Below are 20,302 nucleotides of genomic sequence, written 5' to 3' on the forward strand. Positions count from 1 at the left end.
TAGCCTTATCTTATTTCTTTGAAATGAAAAAAATGAAGCTCAGAGATGCTAAATTTATCACCTAAGGTCACCACATATAGTGAACAAGTGGCTGAACTGGGATTCACATCAAAGGCAGCTGACTCTAAAACCCTGCTCTTAAACCCCTGCTAAACTACTTACTGTAAATGGAGCTCTGAGAAATGCCCTTGCGTCAAAATCTTTTTTAAAGAATTTTTTTTCAAAAAACCATGCTCTATACAGAGTATAAAACATAAACATACATATTAATGAAATGTTATAATAAAAGGAAAACCTATGTAAACACCACACAGGTTAAGAAATAGTGTTGCCAGCACAACTCTTATTTCCCTCCATAAGCACGACCTCTTCTTCCCCCAAGAGGAACCACTAACCTGACTTTTATAATAATCATTCCTTTCCTTTGCTTTATAATGAGTTTTACCTGCTAAGTATATGTTCATAAATAATACCATTTTGTTTTGCCTTTCTGGAATTTTATATAAATGGAATCATACATTGTGAATTATTTTCTGTCTTCTTTCACTTAACATTTAGTTTTTACAATTTATGTTTATGCATGTAGCTTAGTAAATTATTTTGCTTTGGTATGTTATATTTCATTGTATGAATATTCACAGATCTGTTTCACTGGTGATGGTTTATAGGTTTTAGCTATTAACAAATAATGCTGCTATAAACAGTCTTGGACATACAGTCTGGTGCACATAAGCACACATTACTATGGGATATACACCTAGGGAATTGCTGGGTATGTATATCTTTGACAGCTTCTCCAATTATTTTCTAAGGATAGATTCCTAGCAGTAAAATTAATGGATCAGAAGGTGTAACCATGGAAGGTGATTTCAAGACTTTTATGAATTTACTCAGTTATCCATGGGATAGCCTTTATTCTAGTTTAATTCTTTCTGCTGCAGTGTAAACCAGCTATACTTTGTTCAGTCTGTGGAAACAAGCTATAGAATCAATAAGCCATTTCCTTGTACTGGGAGCGTTAGACTTGTTTAGACTTCTCTAAATTTTATCTGGAATTGTATTTCTTTCATCTGGTCTAAAGCCTGTTCTTTTGGGTTTAGGTAGTGATTATGGCTGATTGGCTGGAAAGCTTAGAACTATTGGTGAATCTTAGGTCAGGCACAGTGGCTCATGCCTGTAATCCCAGCACTCTGGAAGGCTGAGGTGGGAGGATCACCTGAGGTCAGGAGTTCAAGACCAGCCTGGCCAACACAGTGAAACCCCATCTCTACTAAAAATACAAAAATTAGCCGGGCGTGGTGGCATGCGCCTGTAGTCCCAGCTACTCGGGAGGCTGAGACAGAAGAATCACTTGAACCCGGAAGGCGGAGGTTGAAGTGAGCCAAGATCATGCCACTGTGCTCCAGCCTGGGTGACAGAGTGAGACTTTGTCTCAAAAAACAAAACAAACAGACAACTATTGGTGAATCTTATTGCACGGACATATATGAAAGTTTACCAAAATCAAATCTATGATGAAGGAATTAAATCAGTATGCTTTGAGGATTCACTTTCCAGAACTTAAGTTCTGTCAGCTGAGTGTTTTAATATATGTGTTTCTGTGTTGTTGCTTTTACATTAGCAAGTGTGACACCTAATTTGTTTCACTTGGGTTTCATGTCCTGCTTGAATGCAGTACTACAAGTTACTCAGTGCCTAACATGTTGTCTTGCCTGTGGTAGGTGCTCAGTAATCGTATGTTGAATGAAATGGGTACAGCATTATTTGGAATTATTGCCTTTGTTGTATTTGTGCTCTTCTCTGGTATGTTAGTTTTATTAATAAATGTTCATTTTGATTTCTAAAGCACCTTCTCTCTCACCTAGAGATCTGAGGAGACACGTTATTTGGAACTGGTTCTTTTTTGCTTGAAATAATTTTTCTGGCATTTAAATAAGCCTTGGTCTGGAGGTTTCACATATTCATTTCTGTCTTTTTAAGCTTCCCTGCTCCCGAGAATTTTCAGGCTTGTAAGACTGCGTGCAGTTCATTAATATTCTCCATCCTGGCATCCCAGATAGACATAAGAAGTTGACTGACAGTAAGGAAGCAGAGAGGAGTTTAAATAGAATAGTGCTCAGCAATGAGAGAGAACTTTATACCTGAAAGCTTCCACAGACATTCATCAATTTCCAACACCTTGGAGAAGTAGGAAATTGATTTTTATTATGTATTTAATAGCTGAGCAAATGAGATATGCTTTTAATCTCCTAACTCTTCCTGAGATGGTGATGTTCACTTAGAAGCAACTATATTTGTTTAAAATCATAAAGACATTCTTTGTAGCCTGGTCTACATAATACTTCCTACTTTTTTATAATATGAGTTTGTTTTAACAGACTGTCCTTTGACCTTCCATCCTTCTCAGAAGTAGGCAACTGAGTTAATCAACTTCAGAGTCTACTGGTTTCATTTCCACAAGCCAATTCACTTGGCAGGGAGCAAACTACTCTTGCTCCCTCACTATCCTAGAGAAACAAGAAAACAGATGCCTGCTCAGAACATTAAGCAGTGTCTAATTGCCCCTGAAGGGTGACCTGGAAGTGGGTAGTTTGTCCCATGCTTTTGAAGCCCTGGGTAGACAGAGGCCAGATTCTTCATGCATTGCTCATGTCCATCCAGTGAGCCAGCAGCAGTTGGGAATGGAGTCCAAAAATAGGTGATCCCTGTCCCAATACTTATTCCTAAAGCAGTGAGTGGTTCCTAACCCGTTTTCCATCAAGACACATGCTCAAATGCTTCTGTTACCTTCAGTTTGCGCAAAGGGCTAGCCGTAACTACACCTTTTCCCTTCCGCCTGAGAAAACATAGTGAGCATTTTGAATTTGCTCTTAGTGATATTTTTTGAAGTAAAGGATTTATTTTATTACTTTATCAGTAATAAGAAATGACTTATAACACATCCTACAGTTGATTATGACCAAACATCAATGTGTTCATAGTTAGAGCTTTATGTAAGTGTTTGTATTTTTTTTTTTCAAAATAGTATGTGGACATTGTTAGAAGTCTCTTAATACATTTGATTTCTTTTTTAAAAAGTCCCATCCCACCTGCTCACATTAAATGTAGTGAATTTTTTTTCATTGTTGGTTTTCTTTAAATCATTATGTTGATTTTTTTCTTTAAATCATGTTTTGATTGATTGACTGTTGTGAGCCAAGACTTTTGCGAATGCTGGAGAGGTTGCAGAAGTTGAATGACCCTTTCCTTTGAGGAGTCTATAGTTTAATGCTAGTAATAAGGCCTATTTTAGGGAGATAACTTACTGTACTGGGAAAGTCACAACCTCTTTGAAGTTCAGTTTCCTCATCTAAAGAGTAGGTTAATAATACCTGTCTAACAGGGATTATTTTGAGGATTTAATGAAATAGTTCATGTGACACCAATTGGCACGGGTGCCTGGTTCAGGGTGGGTACTCAGTACAGTTGTTAATTCCACTTGCATCTAGAGAACCATGCAAGAGACTGTCATTAGATTCTTAAAATACATGAAGGCTACTTTTAAAAATATGAATTAGAAGACAAAAACAAGGCCGGGCACGGTGACTCAGCCTGTAAACCCAGCACTTTGGGAGGCAGAGGCGAGCGGATCACCTGAGGTCAGGAGTTTGAGACCAGCCTGGCCAACATGGTGAAACCCCATCTCTACTAAAAATACAAAAATTAGCCAGGCATGGTGGCGGGTGTCTATAGTCCCAGCTACTTGTGAGGCTAAGGCAGGAGAATCGCTTGAACCTGGGAGGCGGAGGTTGCAGTGAGCCAAGATAGCGCCACTGCACTTCAGCCTGGGCGACAGAGTGAGACTCTGTCTCCAAAAACAAAAGAAAGGAAAACAAGAACTGAGAGCTGGAGTTTATTAGAAAAGGCTTCATGGGCCGAGCGTGGTGGTTCACGCCTGTAATCCCAGCACTTTGGGAGGCCAAGGTGGGCGGATTATGAGGTCAGGAGTTCGAGTCCAGCCTGACCAACATGGTGAAACCCCATCTCTACTAAAAATACAAAAATTAGCTGGGCGTGGTGGTGCATGCCGGTAATCCCAGCTACTCAGGAGGCTGAGGCAGGGGAATTGCTTGAACCCGGGAGGCAGAAGTTGCAGTGAGCCAAGATTGCGCCACTGCACTCCAGCCTGGGTGACAGAGTGAGACTCCATCTCAAAAAAAAAAAAAAAAAAAAGAAAAGGCTTCATGGAGGATGTAGGATTTAAAGAGGCTCTAGAACTTAGATTATCAAACTGTAGGTATTATAACGATAAGGAATGGACAGATTCTGGCCTGGAGGAGGAGTTTGGGCTCTTCCACCCTCCCCCACTTTCAGGGAGTGTCACCAGTTTTTTAGCCCCATGTTCCGTATTACCTTTTCAGTGACTTTACAGAAAATAATTCTGTAACCAGTGTGGTAAAACCCTATGGGGCTAATCCATATTAGCATTACTACTGTTTCCATGGCAACCATCAGCCAATCCAGAACTTTATAGTAAGGCAAAATGTAAGAAGCACTTTCATCAACAAATACCCAATTTTACTGGTAGAATGTCCCACTGGGATGTTACCAGACTACCTAGCTGCTGTATCCAAAATCTAAACTCTGTTATTCCATATTTCTTTTTCTTTTCTTTTCTTTTTTTTTTCTTCTGAGATAGAATCTCATTCTGTCACCCACACTGGAGTGCAGTGGTGCAATTTCTGCTCACTGCAGCCTCCACCTCCTGGGTTCAAGCCATTCTCCTGCCTCAGCCTATCGAGTTGCTAGGATCACAGGCACCACCACGCCCGGCTAATTTTTGTATTTTTAGTAGAGAATCGCTGTTGGTCAGGCTGGTCTTGAACTCCTGACCTGAGGTGATCTGCCCATCTTGGCCTCCCAAAGTGCTGAGATTAACAAGCGTGAGCCACCAAGCCCAGCCTTCTTTTTCTTTTCTTTCTTTTCTTTTCTTTTCGTTTTTTTGTTTGTTTGTTTGAGACAAGGTTTGGCTCTATCGCCCAGGCTGCACCATCTTGGCTCACTGCAACCTTCACCTCCCAGGCTCAAGCCATCCTCCTACCTCAGCCTCCTGAGTAGCTGAGACTATAGGCATACACTACCACACCCGGCTAATTTTTTTGTATTTCTTGTAGAGACAGTTTTACCATGTTGCCCAGGTTGGTCTTGAACTCCTGAGCTCAAACCATCTGTCAGCCGCAGTCTCCCAAAGTGCTGGGATTACAGGTGTGAACCATCACACCTGGCCCTATATTTCCATGTTGGAACATTTAATAGGAAATACTTTTTTTTTTTTTTTTTTTTTTTTTTTGTAGACAGTCTCACTCTGTCGCTCAGACTGGAGTGCAATGGCATGATCCCGGCTCACTGCAACCTCTGTCTGCCAGTTTCAAGCAATTCTTGTGCCTCAGCCTCACGAGTAGCTTGGATTACAGGCATGTGCACCACACGTGGCTAATTTTTGTATTTTTAGTAGAGGAGGGGTTTCGCCATGTTGGCCAGGATGGTCTCAAACTCCTGACCTCAAGTCATCCACCTGTCTCACCCTCCCAAAGTGCTGAGATTACAGGTATGAGCCACTGCTCCCAGCCAGCAGGAAATACTTTTAAGAAAAAATCTCGCCATGATTTTTTTCTGTAAGGAAATAGCATTATGTTTGAATTCTTGTTGAATAGTTTATATAAAGTGGATATAACAAATAAGGTAAAACTGAGAGGGAGGAGAAAGATTTTATATCTAATTATGTAGAATTTGTGACTATTGATAATAGTTAGGGGCAAGGGCCAAAAATCAACATGATTCCTCTTCTATCAGTTTTACTCTAAAGGGAAGATTGAAAGATAAAATTCTTAATATTTAAATTTTACCTCTGAAACCTGAACTCATTATGTAATATGGGGGTTTTACAGACCGTTTTGTTCCCTGTTACAGACAACCTTAAGCCAAAAATGAGTTAATATAGACATGTTTTCCCTGCATTCAAATTTGTCTGCTATGTGCCTGGCCCACTTCCGAGTACTGGGGTTGTGGCAGCAAACAAAGGCCCAGATCTTTTGAAACTTACATCAAGGGCAGGGGGCGGGGGCAATAGCTCGATTAACAAAGAACTATCTGTCGGGTGTAATAAGCGCTACGGAGAAAAATTAAACAGAGGAAAGGAATGGAGGGCGGCACAGGTAGGGTTAGGGTGAGCAAAGGAGGCCTCTCTGATAAGATGACATTTGAGAAGAGACCCAAGTGGAGTGCAGGAACAGGCCTCGTGAATGTCTGAGGAAAGCATGTTCCAGGCAGAGGGGAATCTCATGCACAGATTTTGAAATAAGAGTCTGCTCAGCAGGTCTGAGGGCAGCAAGTAGGCCAGTATGAGTGGAACAAAGAGAATGCAGCGGAGAAAAGAGGAGATCTGAGATAAGATTGGGATGCAGGGAGGAATCCTGTAGAATCTTAGAAGTCATGGTAAGGACTTTATTATGTTTTATTCTGAGTAAGAAAGCTTCTAGAGGGTTTTGAGCAGTGACATAGTCTGACTTGGGTTTCTGAGAATTGCTGTGCTGCAGAGAGTAGGCTGTAGGAGGGCAAGGGTAGGAGCAGGGAGACCAAGTAGGTGGCACCACAGTCAGTAGTCTTGGTGGGTGGTGATGCTGGCTGGGACTAGGATGGGAGAGTGGAGGCGGAAAGAAGTGATAGCATCCTGGATATTAATTTTACTCAATAAATCTCATATAGCACCTATTATATGCCAGGCAGTGTTCCAATGGCTTTATAAATATCAGCTCATCTCATACTCATAATAGTCCTCTGAGGTATATTTCAGCAGTAGAGTCCACAGGATGTGTGGATGGGTTGGATGTGGAGTGTGAGGGGAAAATCAAAGATGATTCCTGTTTGGGGCCCAAAACTCCTAAGAATGAAGTTGCCATCTCCTGAGAAGGGAGGAGTCAAGGAGGAGCATGTTTGGGTGGAGGCCCTCAAATCAGGAGTTCAGGTTTGGACATGTTGAGTGTGACGCACATTAGTGTTCCAAGTGGATGTGGTAAGTAGGCAGTTAGATATAAGAACCTAAGTCAGGCCGGGCGTGGTGGCTCACGTCTGTAATCCCAGGACTTTGGGAGGCCAAGGCAGGCGGGTCACCTGAGGTCAGGAGTTTGAGACCAGCCTGGCCAACATGATGAAACCCTGTCTCTACTAAAAATACAAAAATTAGCTGCGTTTGGTGGCGGGTGCCTGTAATCCCAGCTACTCAGGAGACTGAGGCAGGAGAATCATTTGAACCCGGGAGCCGAAGGTTGCAGTGAGCCGAGATTGTGCCACTGCGCTCCAGCCTGGGCGACAGAGCGAGACTCCACCTCAAAAAAAAAAAAAAAGATGAAGAACCTAAGTCAGAGGAGAGGTCAGGGCTGAGAGCTGGAGATAAATTACAAACTAGATATCAAAGCATTCAGGAAGAAGTGCCAGCCTGGTGTCTATTTTTCTGCTAAACCTAACCAGAGGTGGACACAAGGGGTGTGTTTTCCCTTGGGTGTGGTGGTGTAGTAGCACTCTCATTGGCTTTGGGATCAGACCTGCATTTGAATCCTAGCTCCACCATTTACCAGCTAAGTGACCTCAATTATGTGACCTCATCTTGGCTAGCTTCAGTTTCTTTATCGATGAAATGGGGTTAACAATGCTCATCCTGTAGCATTGTTAAGATAAAATGAAGTAGCCTGGGTATGTTACCTAGAGCAGTGCTCCGACCTAGAAAATGCTAAATAATATTCATCTTCCTTTTCCTTGGATTTAGTTTGTTGAATTCAACCCAGACTAACAGAAGAGCTTCTCTTCCAGGGTGAAGGAAGTCTGAATTTACAGCCTATTCCCAAGTACACATATTTTGGGGCGTGCCTATTTAATGACAAGCTCCAAAAAAGAAAAGGATTTCAAATCCATCTGTTATCAAATGAGAATGACTTTATAAAAGAAAAGACTTGAGTGAGGTTTATAAAGGGAACAGGGAAAATAGTCATGGGTTCTGAGTATTAAAAGATTGCACATGCAAAAGCAGGGTGAGGGTATAGGTAGAAACACCGAGCAGCAAATCCAGGGATCAGTCATGCGTAATTTACATCAAAGGCTAAGTAAATCTACTTGAGCCATGGAGATGACCTATAGGAGGAAATAGTGCCCTTTCCTGTGGATGGGCTATGTAAATCAAAGGGAATTATCTCATTAATTCTCTGGTGATCCTGGTGGAACCTTGCTAAAGGGGCACTTGTGGGCTTAAAGTTAATCCCACTTCTATTTTCTACAGTCATAGCTTGACTTTTGCAAGAAGCCCTCACTTAAGGTGTTCAGATTTTATCTCATACAGTACGCATTTGAATACCTGCCATGTGCCATGTACTTTATTAGGGAAGCAAAGATAAATAGGAGATATAATTTCTGCCCTTAAGTCTTTTCCAGTCTAAGAGAAAACAGATATGTAAACAGAGTGTGTGATAAGTTCTCTAATAAGAGTATTGCAGCACTGCAAATAATGTAGTCATTTTAACCGGGGATCTTATAATGGCAATATGGAAGTTATGTCTGAACTGGGCTGTTAAGGTTAAGAATTTATCAGGTGAAAATTTGAGGAAAGACATTCCAAAAGAGGGTATATCATGAACAAAGTCAAAGAGGCATGTTCAGGGAAGAAAAAGCCATACTGTGAGTAATAGTCTTGTTTTTATGGTGGTGGGAAGAAAGTGACCACCAGTTTGGAAAGCAGTTTTTCCCTAACCCTTCTCCAATTCCAAACAAGAACATTTTAATTTTGTAACCTTCTTTTTAGGTCTAAGGAGTCTCCTGGTGAGCCATATGACCAAAACAGGTGGTGGCGGGGTGAGGTGGGGAAGTATGAAAAACACTAAAATTTTCTTTCTTTATTAGGATTAGGCATGACTGCTCTTTCCTGAGAGAATCCTGAATGTGTCCCTGTGTCACCACTTGTCTCCAGTGAAGGGCTCCTTAGGGTACACCCCAGCCCATTTCCATCCCTGTTCTAAGTTAAAGTTTGCTGAGTAGAATGTCATTCCAACTGCCCGTCTTCCCCTAGCCTTCCTGTTTATTACGAAAAGGTTCTCAATTTCTTTTCCAAGCATTTTCATGCAATCTCCTTTTGAAAGTATAAACATTTCAGCTTTCTACATATGGCTAGCCAGTTTTCCCAGCACCATTTATTAAATAGGGAATCCTTTCCCCATTGCTTGTTTTTCTCAGGTTTGTCAAAGATCAGATAGTTGTAGATATGCGGCGTTATTTCTGAGGGCTCTGTTCTGTTCCATTGATCTATATCTCTGTTTTGGTACCAGTACCATGCTGTTTTGGTTACTGTAGCCTTGTAGTATAGTTTGAAGTCAGGTAGTGTGATGCCTCCGGCTTCGTTCTTTTTGCGTAGGATTGACTTGGCGATGCGGGCTCTTTTTTGGTTCCATATGAACTTTAAAGTAGTTTTTTCCAATTCTGTGAAGAAAGTCATTGGTAGCTTGATGGGGATGGCATTGAAACAGGCAACCTACAAAACGGGAGAAAATTTTCGCAACCTACTCATCTGACAAAGGGCTAATATCCAGAATCTACAATGAACTCAAACAAATTTACAAGAAAAAAACAAACAACCCCATCAAAAAGTGGGCGAAGGACATAAACAGACACTTCTCAAAAGAAGACATTTATGCAGCCAAAAAACACATGAAAAAATGCTCACCATCACTGGCCATCAGAGAAATGCAAATCAAAACCACAATGACATACCATCTCACACCAGTTAGAATGGCGATCATTAAAAAGTCAGGAAACAACAAGTGCTGGAGAGGATGTGGAGAAATAGGAACACTTTTACACTGTTGGTGGGACTGTAAACTAGTTCAACCATTGTGGAAGTCAGTGTGGCGATTCCTCAGGGATCTAGAACTAGAAATACCATTTGACCCAGCCATCCCATTACTGGGTATATACCCAAAGGACTATAAATCATGCTGCTTTAAAGACACATGCACACGTATGTTTATTGTGGCATTATTCACAATAGCGAAGATTTGGAACCAACCCAAATGTCCAACAATGATAGACTGGATTAAGAAAATGTGGCACATATACACTGTGGAATACTATGCAGCCATAAAAAATGATGAGTTCATGTCCTTTGTAGGGACATGGATGAAATTGGAAATCATTCTCAGTAAACTATCGCAAGAACAAAAAACCAGACACCGCATATTCTCACTCATAGGTGGGAATTGAACAATGAGAACACATGGGCATAGGAAGGGGAACATCACACTCTGGGGACTGTTGTGGGGGAGGGATAGCATTGGGAGATATACCTAATGCTAGATGACGAGTTAGTGGGTGCAGCACACCAGCATGGCACATGTATGCATATGTAACTAACCTGCACATTGTGCACATGTACCCTAAAACTTAAAGTATAATAATAATAATAATAAAAAGAAAGTATAAACATTTCACATTCCAGGAAGCCCAAGATAGTCATAGTATTTCTGCCCTTGAAGAAACAGAAGCTTGTTCCAAGGTGGACATGTTCTTAGGAACTATGCAGTGCCTCAGTTTAGCTGGGTGGTAATTATTTTAGCTTGGCTGCATTTTCATATCCACTCTCCCCCTTTAGCTGCAAGACTTTCAAGTCCTCTCTGTTATTACTAACTACCATTCATGGATGAAAGCAAGTGCCTAAATTCCCTACAACTCTGCCTCTGTTAGGGGTGTCCTTCTCTCCATCCTCCATCAGTCCCTGTGCCAGATTTTCTTAAGCTCTGTCTTCAGGCTCTTTAAGGTCTGCTCTTATTTACATTTAATCTGTTAGACTTTTCTGTGCCAGTGACTTAAACATCAGCTCTAAAGTCAGAGTTGATCTTTCAGGTTATTAGAGCTGGCTTATAATAATGATGAAGGTGAATATAGTAACAGCAACAGCTAACACACGTACTGCCTACTGTGTACCAGACACTGTTCCAAACACTTTACATATATTTATTTCAGTCATACAACCTTATGAGGTAGGTACTACTTTCTCCTAAATGTAAGGGAAGAACCTGAGACACAGAGAATTAAGCAGTTTGCCTGTGGTCACACAGTACAGTAACTGGTAGAGAAGAGACTATGTTATTTTTAGACCTTGAGTTTTCCACAAGAACTATGTCTTATTTATCTCTGTATCCCCAGTTCAAAGCATAGTAGTGTTCCATCCATGTTGGAATTAGTGCAAAGTGCCAGGCCATCAAGTTAACATAGGGGATAGTGTCATTTTGGTTAAGAAAAAAAGACTGAATCAAAATCTCCAATTGCGAGTACAGTGTGGTGTATTGGGAGTATCTGGGGCCTGTTTTATTATGAGTCCTCATAGAACATTTAAAAATAAAATTAAAAGATCTGTTCTGACTTCTGAAATGTTATTAACCAGCAGTAGGGATCTGACATTGAATAATAGTCCTCTTCCAGAAACAAAAGCAGTATTAACATTTGTCCTTTTTTCTTTTTCAATTAAAGCTGGTGCTGCTGGAGTTGCTGGTCTTTGATGCTGAGGGATTACGTTTCTGATAGTGACCGAAAGGATAATAACAAAACTTTTATTGTGCTCTAATTTAGACCTTAGTTCAAATGAAACAAAATTAAACATGCCCCTATCTAGTGGATGTATACCTTCTAAATGGCACATAGTGGCTTTTTTACATGCCTTCTATAAACAGTATGACCAGGAAAGCATTGACTTTATCAGGCATTCCCTCACAATTGTTAGGGGCATCAGACCTTCCTCATTCCAGGGGATGAGTTTTTGTCATCCCTGGAAATCATCCAATATCTGACTGTTTGTTTTTGACTTAAAAAGGGGTAATGAAATGGAAAGAAACTGAAATGGGAGTCAGAAGCTAACAAGTTCTGTGATCCTGGGCAGGAACCTTCATGCAAATTGTATCTTTACGGGCCTAACTTTGTTGACCCATGCCTCAATTTCATCACCTGCAAAATTAGGGTTTTGAACCAGATTATCTCTGAAGTTTCAACTCTCAAACTGCATGTTTTCCTTTGAGCTAAAGCCAATATTCTATTTGGAATTTTCACTTTATCATAAATAATTATAGCTATAGTGTATTACATATTTAACCTGTGCTAAACATTTCATATATATTATTGCATTTTAATGCTAGTATAACTTGAAAGGTAGTTTTTTTTTAATCACCATCTTTCAGATGAGGAAACTGAGGTAGAGAGTGGTTAGATAATTTTTGAAGGTCATACAGCTATGTACTTTGTTTATTCTTTCCTTAAGATAATTACTGTATTTTTGCCTTATTTGTGTACTTCTCAAGTCACCTGCCGGTTTATACAAATATTTATTCTGTGCTTTATATTGGCTGCTTCATAAGGGTTCATCTCATCTTCAGCTTCTTAAGAATGAAGATTGTGTCTTATAGTTTATATCTCTCATAAGGACATGAAACTTTGTATATTTCCAAAATGGAAGGTCTTTTAAAAATAAAATAAAATAAACAAGCAAATGACTCCTTTCCTCCCTCAATCTTTCTAAGCTTACACTTTCTGAAATTTGTTATGATTATTATATCACTCTCCCCAGCCTCATTATTACTGAAATTCCTGATCTTTGTTTGATGTTACCAACACAGTTTTTTTTCTTTCACCTTTCTCCCTAGATGTTGATGTCTTATGAATTTACCTTTTTTTTTTTTTTTAAGAGGGAGAGGTCTCACTGTGTCGCTCAGGCTGGAGTACAGTAGCTATTTGCAGGCACGATCATAGCTTGCCGTAGCCTTGAACTCTTAGGCTTTATTTCTCCTGATTGTTAAGATAATACAACCTCCATATTTGCAAACATCTGGATTCTGCTAAGCTTAAGTTTTGTTTTAGTTTCTTCTCCTTTAGCCTTTCACTGTCAAGTGCATTGCTGTTAAAATTACAGGTCCTTGATCTTTTTGTAGTTCATAAACATGATGATTGGGCTTTCACACTTGTTTGAGGTGTGTCTTCCTCAAACCTTATTATAGTGTCAGCACATTGCCTGTCTGATGTGGGAAAAAAAAATTACAGGTTCTTGTTTCCTGTGATTTGCTTTTCCATTTTTTCCCTATCTCATTTGGTTACCTATCCCTTACTCACTCTGTGACCAAGGCATCTCCTCTGGGCCTCAGTTTCCTCATCTGTTTAATGAAGGAGTTCACATAACTGATTTTCTTTTATTTTGGTAAGGTCCAGCTCTGACATCCTTGAAATCTAAGATGGTACCAGATCTGCCTTCTCTGTTTCATCCCCAGTACCTAGGATAAATCTAGCCACACAGAAAGGCTTATTAAACTTTTGTTGACATTTTTTTTTAATTTGGGGTCTGTGTGTCTACTCTAGTTTCTTGGAGATTTTTTTCTTATTTTCATTCTGTAGTTACCTACTGTACCTTTAAACTTTTATTTCTCAAGGACAGTTTGTTTCAGCCTTGAAAGATCCTTCATTCAGTTCAGTTCAGGCATTTCTTGGCCAGGTACTGGACTAGCTACTGGGAATGCAAAAATGAATTAGACGCTGTCACTGTCCTTAAAAAGCTTCAAATGAGGTGAAGGACTCATAAGAAGATAACTCATAAAATGTAATATGTCCTCTGCTAGAGTTTGTGCCTGGGGTGCTCTGAGAACGCAAAGGAGGGTCCCTCTGGAATGCCAAGGAGCACAGAAAGCTTCTGGGAAGAGATGATGCTATAGCTAAGCCTAGAAAGACAGAGTTAGTCCTGTGAAAAATAGGGAAGAAGCATGCCTAGGAAAAGAACAAGGATAAAGGGGACAGAGTTACAGGAGATAGAAGGTTGGCAGGTGACTGGCCTTGGAAGGCTTTTTGTGCCTGTTTGTAATAGGGAAGTACTAAAAGATTTCAGCAAGAAAATGTCTTTTCATATTACATTTTTATATGTGTCTTTTTATTTTAAAGAGATCTGCTAACATGGGCCGTATTCGTGGTCGTTAGGGGAACCAAGTGTTTTCTCTGGAAAGGTTGTCTTTTATCTTCTTTTTCAGATTATCTTAGTCTGGCGCTCTGCAGTTTCTTTATGATACATCTAGGTGTGGATTTCGTTTTATTTCTTCTGCTTTGTTTTCATTGGGCATCTTGAGTTTGTGAATTGGTGTCTTTCATTGTTAGGAGATTATCAGCCATTATCTCATCAAGTATTGCCTCGGTCCCATTCACTCTGTCCTTTCTGGAACTGCAGTTTAAACTTATGGGGACTATACTAACGTAGTGCTTCTATTTTCCATCTTTATCTCTGTATTGTAGTGTAGATAATTCCTTCTGACTAGTCTTCCAATTTGGTAATTTTCTCTTCAGTTGTCACATGTGTTCTTAAACTCTGTCCATTAGGTTAAGAAGAAACTGGAAAGCTTTTTATTCCTCCAAAGTAGGTTATGCCATTTTACACTCCCACCAACAGTGTGTGGGAATTCCAGTTGTTGACATTCCCAGTATTTTGTGTTGTTGTTCCTTTTAATTGTAGCCTTCTTATGAGTATGTAGTGGTATCTCATTGTGGTTTTAATTTACATTTCCCTGGTCACTAATGATGTGGAGCACTTCTTCATGTGCCTATTGGCCATTCATTTATTTTTGTCTTTGAAGTATCTGTTCAAATGTTTTGCTCATTTAAAAAATTACGCGTCTTTTTATTGAGTTAGAGGTTTTTATATATTCTGAATACAAGTCAGATATATGTGTTATAAACATTTTCTCCCAGTCTGAGCTTTATAGATCTATTCTTTTTTTTTTTTTTTTGAGATGGAGTCTCACTCTGTCGCCCAGGCTGGAGTGCAGTGGCGTGATCTCGGCTCACTGCAAGCTACACCTCCTGGGTTCACGCCATTCTCCTGCCTCAGCCTCCCAAGTAGTTGGGACTACAGGTGCCCGCCACCACGCCCAGCTAATTTTTTTGTGTTTTTAGTAGAGACAGGGTTTCACCGTGTTAGCCAGGATGGTCTCGATCTCCTGACCTCGTGATCCACCTGCCTCAGCCTCCCAAAGTGCTGGGATTACAGGCGTAAGCCACCACGCCTGGCCTAGATCTATTTTCTTAATGATGTCTTCTAATGCTTAGAAGTCTTTAATTTTGATACTACCCATTGGGTTTTGTGACATTTTTTGTTTTTGCTTGAGACAGAGTCTTACTCTGTTGCCCAGGCTGGAATGCAGTGGCACGATCTTGGCTCACTGCAACCTCTGCCTCCCAGGTTCAAGCAATTCTCATGCCTCAGCCTCCCAAGTAGCTGGGATTAACAGTTGTGTGCTACGCACAGCTAATTTTTATTAGAGACAGAATTCTTCAATGTTGCCTCGACTAGTCTTGAACTCCTGGCCTCAAGTGATCTTCCCACCTTGGCCTCCCAAAGTGCTGGGATTACGGACGTGAGCCACTGCGCCTGGCCTGGGTTTTTAATTTTAAGTTATTATTTTGTATTTCTAGATATCTTGGATCTTTTCCAAATCTGAGAAGGTTGTACTTTACATTTTCCTCTTCCCTGGAGATTTTTTTTCTTTTCCCCCGAGACAGAGTCTTGCTCTGTAGCCCAGAACTGGAGTGCCTAGAGCTGGAGTGCAATGGCGTGATCTCGGCTCACTGCAACCTCCACCACCCGGGTTCAAGCAATTCTCCTGCCTCAGCCTCCCAAGTAGTTGGGATTACAGGCACACACAACCGCACCTGGCTAATTCTTGTATTTTTACTAGAGACGGGATTTCACCATGTTGGCCAGGCTGGTCTCAAAATCCTGACTTCGTGATCTGCCTGCCTCAGCCTCCCAAAGTGCTAGGATTACAGGCGTGAGCCACTGAGCCCAGCCCCCTGGAGATATTTTTAATCTTTTATTTCTCTAAACATAGCAGCATTGTCTTATAATCTATATCTGATAATATCAGGATGTGAAGTTTTTATGAATCTGTTTCTACCAGTACTTCCTAATGAGTCCTTGTTTCCATGGATACATGTTTGTTTTTAATTTTTTTTACTATAATATTGTTTTTATTAGAAAACTATTTATGGAGATTATTTGATCTTTGGATTGAAGGTACCATCCTCCAAAGAGGATTTGCGTTTTCTTCTGTTAAGTGTCTTGGGGGCACAACTAGTCTAGGATTTTAAAAAGTTAGGCTTAAAAAAGAAAATACAAAAGCAATATGGATTCTCAAATACCCTTCATCTAGCTCCCCCTAATGTTAACATCTTTTGTAATCATAGTGCAGTTATCAAAACCAGAAAATTAATATTGAGACACTACTATTAACTAATCTACATACCTATTGGAATTTTGTCAGTTTTCCCACAAATGTTCTTTTTCTGCTCCAGAATCCAGTTCAGGCTTCCATGTTGCACTTGGTTGTCATGTTTCTTTTCTCTCCTCCAATCTCTGCCAGTTTCTCAGTCTTTGTTGTTGTTGTTTTGAGACAGAGTCTCGCTGTGTTGCCCAGGCTGGAGTGCAGTGGCATGATCTCGGCTCACTGCAACCTCTGCCTCCCCGGTTCATGTGATTCTCCTGCCTCAGCCTCCCAAGTAGCTGGGACTACAGTTGCCCGCCACCACACCCAGCTAATTTTTTTTGTATTTTTAGTAGAGACGGGTTTTCACTATGTTGGCCAGGCTGGTCTTGAACTCCTGACCTCGTGATCTGCCCACCTTGGCCTCCCAAAGTGCTGGGATTACAGGCATGCCTTGTTTTTCTTTCCCTCCCCGCCCCTCCCCTCCCCTTCTCTCTCTCTCTCTTTCTTTTTCTTTCTCCTTCCTTCCTTTCTCTCTTTCTCTTTCTCTGTTTCTCTTTTTCTTTCATTTTAATTGATGACAGTTCATTCTGAATAGTATTTGTTTCTCTTGAACTTGATACTTTTGAAGACTATTGATCAATTATTTGGTACAAAGTCATTCATTTGGGTTTGTCTAATGTTTTGTCATAATTAGATTGAGGTTTTTCAGTCTTGCCGAGAATAGCACAAAATTACGGTTGGGCCCTTCTCAGTACATCATATGGAGGACATGTGATGTTGACTGCTTGGTTAAGGTAGTGTTTGCCAGGCTCCCCACTATAAATGATTTTTCCCTTTGTTATTAATAAATCAGTAAATCTTATGAAGAGATACTTTGAGGATATGAAAATATCCTGTTTCTCATGAAACTTTTGCCCACAAATTTTAGCATTCGTTCTCTGGTCTTGCCTGCAGCAATTACTGTGATGCTTGCCTAATGATGATTTTCTTTTGTTTTCTTTTTGAGACAGAGTCTCGCTTTGTCACCCAGGTTGGAGTGCAGGGCACAATCTTGGCTCAGTGCAACCTCTGCCTCCTAGGTTCAAGCGATTCTCCTGCCTCAGCCTCCTGAGTAGCTGGGCACTACAGACTACAGGCACCCGCCACCACACCTGGCTAATTTTTGTATTTTTAGTAGAGGTGGGGTTTCACCGTGTTGGCCAGGCTGGTCTCAAACTCCTGACCTCAAATGATCCACCCACCTTGGCCTCCCAAAGTGTTGGGATTACAGGCGTGAGCTACCGCAGCCAGCCTGATTTTCATTCTTTTATTTGAGGTGTTTTGTTCCTGTTGCCCAGGCTAGAGTGCAATGGCGCAATCTCGGCTCACCACAACCTCTGCCTCCTGGGTTCAAGCGAAGCAATTCTCCTGCCTCAGCCTCCCGAGTAGCTGGGATTACAGGCATGTGCCACCATGCCTGGCTAATTTTGTATTTTTAGTGGAGACAGGGTTTCTGCATATTGGTCAGGCTGGTCTCAAACTCCTGACCTCAGGTGATCCACCCGCCTCGGCCTTCCAAAGTGCTGGGATTAGAGCATGAGCTACTGCGCCTTCTATTTTCATCATTTCTTCTACATCTATTCTGTAAGGGAGAAGAGCCCTTTTCCCCGTTTGTTGATTGAATTGTTTATCAGTGTAGACTCGGGAATATTCATCCTATGTATTATAATCCATTACTGTCATTATTTGTTTATTGATTAAATGGTCCTGGCCTTAGCCATTAGGAGCTCCTTCAGATCCACTCCTGTGTCAACCATTATTTTTTCATGTGCCACCATCATTTTTTTGAGCACTTCTTACTTTCCAGTACCATGAGATATTCCAGGCTCATCCTGTATTTTTCCTGCCCCAACCCTGAAACTAGCCTTTTCTCCAAGGAGCCTTCGTTCATTTATTAGAGAATAGTATTTGGAAAGCAAGATTTGAGTGCTATGCGTGTATTGCTACTAGAGTGTCATTGTATGTAGGTCCTCTCAGAGGACAGAGCTAGGGAATAAGTATATGTATGCTCATAAATACATGTATGTTTATCAGACTTCTCATTTGTGTATATAAAAAACTGTAAGGCCAGGTGCAGTGGCTCACCCCTGTAATCCCAGCACTTTGGGGGGCCAAGCTGGGCGGATCACCTGAGGTCAGGAGTTTGAAACCAGCCTGACCAACATGGTGAAACCCTGTCTCTACTAAAAATATTTAAAAAATAAGCCAGGCATGGTGGTGGGCACCTATAATCCCCAAAAAATTGTAACTTTTTTTTTTTTTTTGAGACAGAGTCTCGCTCTGTCGCCCAGGCTGGAGTGCAGTTGTGTGATCTCAGCTCACTGCAACCTCCACCTCCCGGGTTCAAGCGATTCTCCTGCCTCAGCCTCCCGAGTAGCTGGGACCACAGGTGTGCACCACCACCCCCGGCTAATTTTATTGCTTTTTTAGTAGAGATAGAGTTTCTGCATGTTGGCCAGGGTGGTCTGGAACTCCTGACCTCAAGTGATCTGCCTACCTCAGCCTCCCAAATTGGTGCTGGGATTACAGGCATGAGCTAACTGGCCAGGTTTTCTTTTCTGAAGAGTATTAATCTACCTTGCTGACACAGTAAGCTTGTCCAGTCTACTTCTACTCAGGTAAGTTTTTCTACCACTACGCCAGTGACATGTCTTCATCAATGCATTATAATTGCAAAATATGGGGAAATCCCACGTGCCTAATAATAAGGGAATGGTAAAAGAAATACTTGATGGAATATTACAATCATATAAAATGAGGATTAATAATAGGCCGGGTGTGGTGGCTCACGCCTAATCCCAACACTTTGGGAGGCTGAGGTGGGCGGATCACTTGAGATCAGGAGTTTGAGACCAGCCTGGCCAACATGAAGGAATTCCATCTCTACTAAAAATGCAAAAAAAAATTAGCCGGGCATGGTGGCACACACCTGTGGTCCCAGCTACTCAGAAGGCTGAGGCAGGAGAATCACTTGAACCTGGGAGGCGGAAGTTGCAGTGAGCCGAGATCACGTGACAGCACTCCAGTCTTGGCAGCAGAGCAAGACTTCATCTCAAATAATAATAATAAAGTAGGAATGCTATTGATACAATGCTAAGTAAAAAATTATAACAGTAGGATTGTAAGTAATTGTACACACACATATATGTAGAAAGATTGGGGAAAAAATAAAATGCTAGCAGCATTTTTAAAATACCCATATTCTGCAGTGGGATTTTGTTACATTTAAATTTTAAAATAAATGTCGTCATCCTCATTGTCACTGTCACTGCCACCCCAAAAGGTGCCCATTATCCATCATGCCCTGGCAAAAGAAAGTTTGAGAATTTCTCTCTTAAGGTAAAACTCAATTATTCAGGCAAAATATTAAAATAGTAGATCTTTCCTATGATAATTTCTAAGTTTATTAGTTCATTTGTTTTCTTTCAACAAATAAGTAAACTGGATACTCGTGTAAATAATGCAATTTCCTTCCCTCCATTTAACAAGGAAGTGTGTAGTGAACAGTTCTGCTTTGGCAAGTTTAAACAAGCTTAATCTAAAGGTTCTAGTTTGGGGAAATGTTCATATGTTATTAATCATGTCCACAAGCAAAGTAATGATGAAACAGCTTTGTTCAGTGGGGAGGAAGTAATCTGTCCTAGATGGTACTCTGACCAACAGGAAAAGGAACACACTGTTACTTTGTTTTGCCAACTTGAGGATTCATTAAATAATAGTAACCCAAGCAAATTATAAAAAGAGTTTATTTCAGATAGTTTTGGGAGTGTGCGTTAAAATTTTTAGCATTCTGTAACAGAACTAGAGATATTTTTCAAATGTTTTTTGCTTCATCATGCAATCTGTATTCAGTGAAAGTAAAAGAGACGTAAGTTTTGAAGATATTAGAAATAAGTATCTACAAACAAACAAAAAATAAGTATCTAAAGATTAAAACATTTCATAATACCCAATGGTGGCAGAGT

At 40.7% G+C, this 20,302-nt stretch overlaps 1 protein-coding gene and 1 non-coding gene across 7 annotated transcripts in view; both read left to right on the plus strand.

Annotated features, from left to right (window-relative positions):
- The window catches only part of BICDL1 (BICD family like cargo adaptor 1), a 103,477-nt gene that overhangs the window by 45,844 nt on the left and 37,331 nt on the right, over positions 1-20,302 (plus strand). The gene's annotated exons all lie outside the window — the stretch shown is intronic.
- On the plus strand, positions 12,981-13,082 carry LOC112436832 (small nucleolar RNA U13). The gene has a single exon (XR_003025517.1). It is a non-coding gene; the product is annotated as a small nucleolar RNA U13 (small nucleolar RNA).

Source organism: Pan paniscus, chromosome 10 (assembly GCF_029289425.2).
Source record: "Pan paniscus chromosome 10, NHGRI_mPanPan1-v2.0_pri, whole genome shotgun sequence".
Lineage (NCBI taxonomy): Eukaryota > Metazoa > Chordata > Mammalia > Primates > Hominidae > Pan > Pan paniscus.